Source organism: Dermacentor silvarum, chromosome 9 (assembly GCF_013339745.2).
Source record: "Dermacentor silvarum isolate Dsil-2018 chromosome 9, BIME_Dsil_1.4, whole genome shotgun sequence".
Classification (NCBI taxonomy): domain Eukaryota; kingdom Metazoa; phylum Arthropoda; class Arachnida; order Ixodida; family Ixodidae; genus Dermacentor; species Dermacentor silvarum.
Genome location: NC_051162.1, coordinates 13,573,475 through 13,585,157, shown reverse-complemented (window position 1 = coordinate 13,585,157; position 11,683 = coordinate 13,573,475). Strand labels below are relative to the sequence as shown.

Sequence of the window (11,683 nt, the reverse complement as noted above, 5' to 3'; positions counted from 1 at the left end):
GAGGGGAGGAGAACTACATTGTTGTTTTAAGAAGCGCCACCTTCTTAAGGATCGTGGTCGCTGTTTCCTTGCAATGGTCATTGACGAAATTCTGCGTAGCTGCTCTACTGAACATCGCCTTACGACAGCCCGCCTACCATCCACAGACCAACGGTCTTACCGAGCGCCTCAATCGAACTCTCACGGATATGCTGCCCATGTACGTTTCTACTGATCACAGCGATTGGGACGCCACCTACCTTACTTTACTTTTGCCTACAACTCGTCCCGACATAACACTGCCGACTATTCGCCGTTCTTCATCCTGTACGGTCGCAACCCTGCGTTGCCCTTCGAGACGCTCCTTCCTGCCGATCCATCCTTACCAACCACATATGCTCAGGACGTCCTCTCTCGAGCCAGAATGGCTCGCCAGGTTGCTCAAACTAGGCTATGTGCGTCGCAGGCATCCCAAAAAGTGGTCGCAGTTTCACCTGAGAGGCGAAGCATCAATTGCGATAGCAAATTTGTAGAGAGCTATATGGAGTAATGATAGTAGCTTTAGCAGCTGTATAAACTTGGACATGCAGCAGCACCGGCAACACGCAGAACTGTTGTCGACGCCGTCGGCGTTTTGCCCGCGTTCGCACAAAATGCGTGCGGCGTTGGTGACTGTTGCCGGATAGGGTGCCTCGATGCCCAGCGCCGCCGTCCAGGGTGGAGACAACCCCGCTGGCGCCGCCATATTGAGTCACACGAGCTGAGACTCAGCTACGCTTGCGTTCATAAAGTGTTACTCGCGGCGCGCTTCCAAGTGCTTTGCCTTGATGAGGATTTTTTTATCGGTGTCCCATCTGCATATCTTTATAACCACTAGCCGTTAACTCGTCGAAGGTCGAAGACGTAAATGTATGGCGCCGGGAACATGCCCCAAGTTGCCTAATTCAATCACATTTAATATGCCGTGTGTATGTTTAAAATACGCACTATTTTTTTGTGCTTCGATGCTTGGTATATAAGGTTTGCGACCTCCTGTGTGTGGAAGTTTTTCTTTTTCGCTGTTGTATTTTGGTTTACACGTCACGCCTCCTTTACCGTAGCCAGCCACTCGCGCACGGCGGTTAGTTTCCCTTGCATTGCGCGTGCTCTTCGCGTTCGTTGCAATTATTTGACGATATCTACGCGCAATTTTTGCTTTTTTGCCCACAAAACTGTGTGCTGACAGGATTAAGCTGGTGTAAAAATAACTGCGATGTGAAAATAAGGTTTAGTTAGTACTGTAGAGAAAAATGTAACGTAACTTGTCTGTGTCAATCTTGCGTAGTACACATAAGAAACCAAACGATGCACAAAATACATTTACTTAGTAATGTCTAGTACAGTCAATCATGAAACATGAAAAAATATATGTACTGTGTGGCGCCAGAAGGTTATGTTGAAAGACGAGATAAAGAAAAAATCCCAAGGTAGGCTCGACACACACAATTCGGGATAGGGAGAGTTTTTTTTTAATTTATTCATTACATGGGAGGGGATTTCAAGTGAGTACATCAACCTTATTACGCACAATATAAATCGAAAATAAGAATACAAACAAGAAAACGCAACCACGGGTAATATTAATCAAGATATCCAGCCTGAATACATCAGCTACCATCGAATACGTCACATCAGCCAAACACATCGATGGCGAGTACAGAACATTTGATAAATAACCATTAGAACACTGATGTTATCTACATTGAAAAAATAATCAACACTGCATATATATTGCGTACAAAAACCGTAAATGAAACTAAGACAGTCAAATACAGATTAGCAATGCTTTTCACTTCCAAAATAGTCCATGATGATGTAGAGAGATGCAACAAACCTTATTCCTGCAGTAGACTCAAACATACTGATGGCGACGATAGCGTACGGTGTGGTGTAACCTGCAAAGCAAGTCACTTTACGGCAAGTTGACGCCAGCCGCAGTCTTACTGCCATAACCATCATCTGAATCATCAGGCTCGTTTAGCCAGCGCAGGTAGATTCGCAGTCGCATGACGATAAAACGGGACATCAGTTTTTGCATCACGTTTGGGTGGTCAGTGCACTCACTAGGTGGTAGAGAAACCGGTCGCTCGATAAGACTCGTAAAAGTCTTGATTGGGTAACTCAAACGACAAACGTCCTCTTCCTCTGAAAATTTCTTGAATAGACTTTCGCAGGAAGAAACAAAGTGCAGTACTGTACGGCTCACATATACCAGATTTCTGGAGCCTTGCTTGTACTCCTTGAGCTGCACGAGAGCATGCTCATCAGAAGGCTCATCAGCAGTCAGGGTTTGTATGCAGCTAGAGCAGGGTTTGTTTGTGGAGATGAAGGGCTTCACCAAATAGTCTGCCAAGTGGGCAAGGATGTCACTTTCTACTGGAGACAATGGCTCGACCTCTGCGCAGTCATCTGCGTCCAAGGGATCTTGGAATTCTGCCCTCACTTCTTGTATCTCTGTAGAAAAGAAGTCCACTAAGTAGTTGCTGTCGTCGGCTTCATAACCTGAGTTTTTAGGTGCCTTGAGGAACTGGCTAACTGATACGATTTTGAGTGCATTTTTCACGTCATATGCACTGGGCACGGAAGAGATCATTCGGATGACGGAAAACAAGTTTTCGAGGTAATCTTGAGCCAGCCTTCCTGTCAAGAAGAATGTATAACCACGTTTCTTGAGCAGAATATCATGCAGTTGAAGCACAACAGCAGTGGACATTACCACCCTAGCCTGGCATGGCTTCCACGCCTTTTTGATGCCAATGCCTAAGCTCTCAACGACTTCAACAGCGAGTTTCAGCGTTGAAATGGCCGCTTCATATCTAATTTTATTTAACAAACTCAGAGCAACAACATGGTGCCGCGAAGTCATGATTGTGCACCACTTGAAAATTGTTTCAAAAAACCAGGCTGTTGTTCCAGCTTCGGGTGGGAGCTTCCTTTCCACAAGGTACCTGATAGTTGCAGGTGCTTCACGGAATAGCTGAACTGCCACCCCTACTTTCATCTTTGTGAAGTGGCCGTTCTAAACATGGAGGGTACTTAGATTGGGAGCCACTTTTAACTGCTCCGTGTCTAACTTTAGCACTGCTTCAACGTACTCAATCGACACATCTCTGCTTCGTAAATTGTACTTGGCCACTATTTCGTCACTGACTTGCATCGGATCTTTCCGTACGAGCTGCCCTCTGACATTTTTAAGAACGTGTGAAGGATTTGGCATAAAGAACAGCGACATAGCATTGTCACATGGATTGGGAACAGTGCACGTAGTGACAGAATAGCGGGAATTTGACAGGTTTAGGCTTCGCCACATTGCACGGTTGGAACTCCCCATGTCGCATGTCACGCAAAGCACGCGCAATGAAATATCTGCACAAAGCCTAATTAAATGGAAAACAAAGTCTCTTGACTTCTCTCCATTCACAAAAGCGCCCGTGAAGTGATAAGCGATTACCTGCTTCCAGCGCTTGTTTAGGCCACCAACCATAAAGACCAGTACGTGGTTTGCTGCTTGGTCAGTTTCAGGGAGCGTCGTCTTGCCAAGAAAGCCATCACCACTTCTGTCTAGCTCGACACCCTTACGAATCTCCATTTCGTCCAGGAATAAAACGCAATCTTTTTCGATGTCAGACATCGCAGACACATTTACTTTCAGCATGCTTATGATCTCAGTTAAGACACCGGGCTTAAATGACAGGTGCTGTAATCGTCTGCAAAGCGTTCTGCGTGATGGAAGAGGGTTTCCTTGTTCTAAGAGCAAGTCATATCCAGCAGAGCCGCAGGTAAACTTGAGCTGCACGCTTTCTTTATAGTTTCTGGACTCCATGTGCTGCCTTTTCGGCTTTTATTGCGATAGCAATTATATGGACACTCAAAAGCAGATTTCTGCCGTCGGCGTCGCCGTCGCCGTGAGGTTCCGTATGACGTCATTTGGAGAAGAAATCGTCGCCGCGCGCCGAACGCTGTATGTGCGAGTGAAAGGGCGCGAGGGGCGCGTCTTTCACGGGGAGTGAACGCACGGCGGAGAACAAACGCGCGTTCTGCGCCGTGCTCGCTTAAGGGCTGCAGAAGTAGGCGTCTCTGTTCTCCTTCACAATCACCATGTATGTAGAGCAAACGCGCCTTCTTCCAACGAGCGAGAGGCCGTGGGGGAGGGGGAGGGAAGGGAGGCGACGTTTAGCTGCGGCACGCAGTGCCTATTTATATCAGAGGCTCCGGCAACAGTCACCAACGCCGCACGCATTTTGAGCGAACGCGGACAAAACGCCGATGGCGTCGACAACAGTTCTGCGTGTTGTCGATGCTGCTGCATGTCCAAGTTTATACAGCTGATAAAGCTAATATCATTACTCCGTATAGCTCTCTACAAGTTTGCTATCGCAATTGATGCTTCGCCTTTCAGGTGAAACTGCGACAACTTTTTATTGCGATAGCAATTATATGGACACTCAAAAGCAGATTTCTGCCGTCGGCGTCGCCGTAGCCGTCGCCGTCGCCGTGAGGTTCCGTATGACGTCAATGGAGATAAAATCGTCGCCGTGCGCCGAACGCTGTATGTGCGAGTGAAAGGGCGCGAGGGACGCGCGCTTTCACGGGGAGTGAACGCACGGCGGAGAACAAACGCGCGTTCTGCGCCGTGCTCGCTTAAAGGCTGCAGAAGTAAGCGTCTCTTTCCTCCTTTACAATCACCATATATGTAGAGCAAACGCGCCTTCTTCCGACGCGCGACAGGCCGAGGGGGAGGGACAGGGGGGGAGGGGGACGGAAGGGAGGCGACGTTTAGCTGCGGCACCAAGTGCCTATTTATATCAGAGGCTCCGGCAACAGTCACCAACGCCGCACGCATTTTGAGCGAACGCGGGCAAAACGCCGAAGGCGTCGACAATAGTTCTGCGTGTTGCCGGTGCTGCTGCATGTCCAAGTTTATAGAGCTGATAAAGCTAATATCATTACTCCGTATAGCTCTCTACAAATTTGCTATCGCAATTGATGCTTCACCTTTCAGGTGAAACTGCGACAACTTTTTCTTTCCAAGGCAGCCTTCTGATCCTCGTTCAAAAACTTTAGGTTTTTGGTCAGCGTAGCAAGGCTTTTTTCCAGCCGCTTTGTCTTTCTGGTAGTTGTCTTCAACTTCTTTTTCACTGACTTCACTGACAACAAGCTTTCATGCAATTCATTGTTTTTCTTTTTCATGTCTTGCAGAGCCTTTCGTAGCTCACATGCCGAAAGCGAGATGTCTTCAGTGCATTCACGCTCAACTGCAGTTTCTTCCAAAGAGCAGATACTATCTCGACTGACTTCTGCGGTGTCGTCAAGGTCAACTTCTTGAGCAATACTTGAGGAAGGGCTGTTTTCCGTACCAGCAAGTACACATGCGGCAGGCCGCCTCGCAGGAGGTCTTCTTCGCTTAGGCCGAGCTGAAATGAAAAGGAAAAAAAAAACATTTGTTGTATTGCGTCCACTAAAGATGGCGGATATAATATGCCACAGTACAATTATTACTCACGTCGAAATTGAAACAGCGTGGGCAGGGCTGTTGACTTTAACAGACGGCGCCCATCCTGTCGATTTTCCTCGTACTGGTCATCTTCAAAGTGTTTCTAAGTACAAATAAAACAACAAAAGTGATTATTGATTTCCCTCGTACTGGTCCTCTTCAATGTGTTTCTAAGTACAAATAAAACAACAAAAGTAATTATTGACCTTTAAACTGATAGGAAAAGTTGCCTTGTAAATGAAAAGAACCAATTGCAGTGTTTAAAAATAAATTAACGCAGAAGTAATGCTGTATTACCTCGCTTCGCACGTTTCGAAGAAATGCACTGGCTACAACAGACACCATGCCAGAAAGCGCCGAAACATTTTGGTCCCATGATGCCCCTAACTCTACTACACCTGGGCATACCGTGCACAGGCATTTAAAGACCGTCACAGTACCCACTACGATCGGGAATGAGCACGAATGACCATCGGCTTACGATCACCACGCTACAAAATATGTACAAGTCTAAAAAATCAGCTATGTAACGTAACACCCTGAGGTCCGCAAGATATCTCCTGAGAAATCAGAGAAAATCACAATGTTTCGCTTACCACGTACAAAACAGCCGCTCTCCCCAGACGAAGCACTGCGTTCTTTAGTCCCAAATAACCAGTACCGAAAAAGAAAAAAAAGAAACAAGAGACACACACGATGTGTGCTTCCCGTGAAAAAGGAAAATAGGTGGCTTACGTGACGATTCGTAGCTAATGTAAGACTATTTCGCGGCTAAGCATCTTCGTCAGTCCTTAAAATAAGGGTACATACTGCGCCCATCAAAACGAAAAAAGCCTATGCGACGCGCGCTCGCAAACCAGACAGCATCGGTGCAGTGCTTACTTAGTTCGTGAGCGAACGTAGGTACGTGAGCGAGGATCAGAGAATACTTTCTTATTTAAATGAAAAACACGGTGCGGTAGTCTAAACATTCTTGACACTTACCTCGCAAATGCAGGAGTTATCCGTTGCCTTCCAGTGATCGTGCTTTACTTGGGCTTCCCATCTCTTCCGTCGCTCTGGGTCCCGGGGGAAGCGAAAACAACGCAGTCCTTTACGCGTCGATCCGGCGCACTTGGGAACACAACAGCCCGTCATGTCGACACGATGCACTTGATAGCTTGTCAGTCATGCGGCTGAACACTGTCTAGCAAGTAGAAGCGTCCGCGAAGCATCCGCGCGCACTGTGCCTCGAACTCAGCACCGGCACCAAGCAATCGCAACGGCTCGCTGTGACTCAAATGGCGTCGCAGCGAGAAAGCGGCGGCGCGGGAGCGGTCAAAGGTTGGCACCACCCTGAACGGCGGCGCTGGCATCGAGGCACCCTATTGCCGGAGCCTCTGATATAAATAGGCACTTGGTGTCGCAGCTAAACGTCGCTGGCAGGGGGGCAGAATGAATGTTGACCACGTTGGAGAATGACGCCTGTGGTCGTCGCTTTGGCAGGTGGGCAAGAGAGCTTGATTGCATTCGTGAAACGTGTCGAACATGGACTCTAAGCTTATCGATGGCCATGTAAGTCGTGATCGGATGGTGTTGAGCCGTGATAACTGTTCCTGCTGTTGAGGCGCTCCGGGGAAGGCCGAGGCAAACCCGTAATGCCTGTGCTTGCAGGCTCTCAAGGCCTCGAAGATTTGACTTGTATGTTTTAGCACGCACGGGAGAGCTATAGCGTACGAAACCGATAAAAAAGTGCTCGGTACAACTGTAGCATGGACACCACTGATGATCCCCGTGTTTTACCGGCGATGAATTTGAAGACGTGGACAATAAAGGTGAGCTTCTTCTTTAAGTGGGCAACCCAGGAGAGGTCCCGGTCAACAATGACACCCAAAAACCAATGATTTCTCTTGTAGAAGATACACTGGCCATTGATGCACACTGGATAACCAGACATCGCTTTTCGCGTAAAAGCGACTAACGCACATTTTTCTGTCGAGATGGTTAGGCCTTGTGCGCAAAGGCAGCCAGATGCCTGTGTTGCTGCCTTCTGTAGCCTTGCACGAACCTGCAGGCGAGTCACCGCTGATGCCCAGATGCAGATGTCGTCGGCGTAGATGGAGACACTCACTGTTTCCGGTAGGGAATCGGCCAGCCTAAGAAGCGCGAGGTTGAAAAGAATATGGATTAGAACATTGTTTTGAGGAACGCCACGGCATGTGTAGTGGTCGGTAGTCGGACTATCTTGCGTGCGTACAAACAAGGACCTTTTTGTCAAGTAGTTTCGAATCCATCGAAATACTCGCCCTCCTAGATCCAATGTCAAAAATTGGAGGACGCTTAAGCTTCGCCTTTAGCAGTGGAATGCGATAGCGTTATCGGGCCCCGTTAGCATCGAATTTTTCTTTATGAGGGCTTCACTTCAACACAGAACGCGGGAAAACCAGCTTACAAAAACCTAGCTTACACCGACCCCCCTAAAGTCGGCTTCACTTTTAAACTGAAATACATGGTTGGGAAGACGTTTTTCCGAGGCCAATATAAGTGGTTTTATATTAAAATGTGAAGGCTCTAGCACATTTTTTAATTATTTTATTATTTGTTTGCTATCGCCCCAACGCGCGCGCGTTTCGAAAACGCATTAGGCTGGCGAAATCCCAATTTGACCTGCAGAGGATGCGAGCGCCATCTGGATATCATTTTCGCAAGTAAAGGTGGATACACACGCCAGGGCAAAATCCCGCCTGCTCCGAGCGCCAAACAGTCACGTGATAACTTGAATCCGGCGCAGCCGAGTTAGGTCGCATTCCCACAGCCGAAGCGCCGTTTGCGGAATCCGTGTGCTTACTCTCGACTCCAACGCTTATTAGCAGCTGCACGTTTGCATACTCGGCGTGCTCTATATTCCATAGCGCTGTGAATCCCTCAACAAGAGCCAAAAAAGTGACGGTTGCCTCGTCACTTAGCGTTTTCTTGTGCATCTCCCTCATGTTGAGGTCACACAGGCTGCGCGGTCTGAGTAAATAGAAATGCGCAACCATGACTCGCCTTTCTCGCTGCGCCACAGCAAAAGCTCGTGCGGTCACTGCTGCACAACAACAACACACGTGGCTTCGAGCCGACAACACGCCATCGTAGCCACGCCAATCTGTCCAATGTTGGCAGATTTGACGCTGATTACGCTAAATTGACGTCAGACGGCCGCCAAATGGACGGATGGAAATACCGGCGAGCATTTCAAATCCGGACCGCGAGCGGAGGAGGCCGGACTAGGCGAGGGCGGCACGTTTTGATGACGCGCGCGTCACGTGATACGCCATCCGCTGCGAGAATTCCTCCTCCGTCCGGTCGTGTGAATGCACCTTAAAGTACCGGAGCGCGCGGCTGTAGGTCTGGTAGAAATGCTGGAGAAGGGGGTTGGGTTGAGTTACTTCGCAACAGAATTATGTTTTCTCGTACATTCAAATTACAGTCCGACGCCACCATGTCTGTAGGTAGTGGTTAAGTTTTACTTCATAATTTTTCTGACGAAATTCACTGTGAGAAATTCAATTTTTGTTCACCAAAACTTTGCACCACGTGGAGGGCCTGCGCGGTCGAGGTGGTTGGGGATGGCTTTCTCCGCCACGGACGCCGACATCCACGCCGACGCGGGCGCCGACGCCAACACCGGATTTTCTGTGACACGGGGCTCTTCACGCTCTCGCGTTAAAAGTGCGTCTAGGATGGCTTGATGGGAAACGTTGTCCTAAGCGCTTTTCACGTCGAGAAAGAGTGCTACTGATAATCGCTTCCAAGATTTTTGCTGCTCAACAAATGTCTCTAGATCGATGACATTGTTAATCGATGAACGGCCTCGTCGAAATCCCGCCATATAATCAGGGTAAATATTGTGGTGTTCAAGGTACCATTCGAGCCGCATGAAGATCATACTGACAGGTGTACAAGTTTATCTTTCACCTGTGACCGCGTTTTACAGTCTAACAAATGTTAATCGTTATCGCTAGGCGCAGGACGCAAGGTAAATACGCCTGATAGCGAAGCTTCCATAAAAGCCCATACGTTCAAAAAATGGTTTATCGGCGGTTCGTGGGGCTTAGCTCCATCTATGTGCGGAGGGAACACTTCCGGCGGAAGAAGAAATAATGTGACGCCATATCCGTTAAACACAGAAGTGACGTCATTATGTTCTCAAAGGCGTGAAATTTGTTTTCGGGGGCCTGCCATTAGAGCTGTATATTCAAATGCTCCGCCATTCGGCGTGATGGGCGTTTCGAGCTTTCAGCGCGGAAACCGATGCAGGAAAAGTTGAGCCATACGGGTGGCCAAACCGCACCCTTACGCAGAACATACTTTGTACGGAGGCCGACGAACGCTTTGGGCGTAGAGTCCTCGTCCTTTCGTCGGTCACCAAGCCCGTCAGCCAGCGCTGTCCCACGAAAACAACTAAAGTGAACATCTCGCGGTAGCAACTCACTACTTTTGACTGAACAGGTTAAGCAACAATGAAACTACACGCGTCACCAAATTCAGACAAACGTCGACAAGCAAAGCAACACAACATGTGAAGGGGGCGTATTACGAGTGCCCCTTTCTGCCACCTTTCTGCCACATTGCATCGCAAGTGATAGCGGCGTCAACGCCCGCCGCTATCTGTGGGCACTGAAAAAAAGATATATATTGATAATGATCAAGTAAAATAGAGCTGTCCTTATTTCGCCATGCGTATATAAAATTGATTAGGAATTTAGTTTTATTTGCGTTGAATAATTCTAACTGTGTATCGCTTTATTAAAAAACGCTTTTTCTTTCGCAATGTTTGTTGCCTCCAAACATAGTCGTGCTTCAATCGCTGCTCCCATAACCACCCTTGCTGATGTCGGTGACAATTCATTCTGAACCGCTTTTCGCCCGAAGCTTCGCGACCATTAGGATCGACCTTGCAGGACGCGCCTCCATTGGAACCTTCTCGAACGTTATCGATGCTTCTATCCGACGTCTGTGGTTACCGACGCTCATGTAATATGATTGCATGAGCGACGCGAATTGTCTAGAACTTTCTGGAAGACACGCGGGCACCTAGGGCTTAATCTGAAACCTTCGATGACACACGTATAAAAGCCGACGCGTTTCGCCAGCTGATCAGATTTTCGACCATCGCCAACTGTGTTCGCCGCTATCGTTGTGCTTCGAGTGTAACTTGCTTTTGTGGGCACAGGTTCGCCCAATAAAGAATCAGTTTTGTCATTCACAGTTTTACGACTGTTTGATTCATCGTCACTACTACGTGGCAATACGCTACATGAGATTTTCGACGCAGATGGCGAGTGCTATAGGCGGATATGATGTCAGTTCTAGTGGTGACTTACCTGCTTTTAGCAGCGGTACCAGGCGGCTGCGTTTCGATTCCTGTGGAACGACGCCATCTTGCCATGACCTATTAAAAATGTTGAGCAGTTCTTGTCGAGCTTCTCGACCTAGGAGGCGCACAGCATTATATGTTATTGCGTCGGGCCCTGGCGAAGAACACATACAGAGTGTCATAGCAGCTTTCTAACTCTTCCATAGAAAATGGAGCGTCCATACTTGTATCTTGTGGACCAGGAATGTCGCCTAAAATCATGTCAGGGAGTAGAACTGTCCCGCCGGCGATTTTCTCACAAAATTCTTGTGCAACGTATATCTCACGGCGGTTTTGATAGAGAACAAGGGCGTTAAATAGGCGTCGCTGCTGGGGACATGAGCGAAGACCGCGTAGGGTACGCCACACACGGACAGGCTAGAAGACATAACTGCAAACGCAATGCAAGATTTTACGTGTTGTTTCACACATTCATAAAAGCGTGCAGAGTATGACATTGAATTAGAAAGGCTATGTGCACTACGTCGGTGAGCTAAAAGGAGGTATAGGCGCACAAAGTCAATTCTTGACCTCAAATTAGCTCGGCCAATGCAAAAGAAGCTACAGCGCCGGATGAATAAGCTAGAAGATCAAAGATTGAAATGCTTTTGTGAGTCATCGGACCCCCGCAAGCCTGGGCGTTGAGAAATAGTAAAGAGAAATAGGCGTTGGGAAACATGATTACTGCGCTGAGAAAGCCGACTACAAATATACGAGCGCGTATTGTGCAGTTTGTGTTTAGGCATTCGTAATTTCGTATTCCGTAGAACAGTAGCCATGTTTCATACCAG

General features: G+C 48.0%; 1 long non-coding RNA gene across 1 annotated transcript; it reads right to left on the bottom strand.

The window, feature by feature from the left end:
* Positions 1 to 2,982: 2,982 nt before the first annotated feature.
* LOC119464656 (uncharacterized) lies at positions 2,983 to 5,638 on the bottom strand. The gene is made up of 3 exons (XR_005194501.2): positions 5,522 to 5,638; positions 5,037 to 5,432; positions 2,983 to 3,481 (listed from the first exon to the last, which is right to left on the bottom strand). It is a non-coding gene; the product is annotated as an uncharacterized LOC119464656 (long non-coding RNA).
* Positions 5,639 to 11,683: the final 6,045 nt, after the last annotated feature.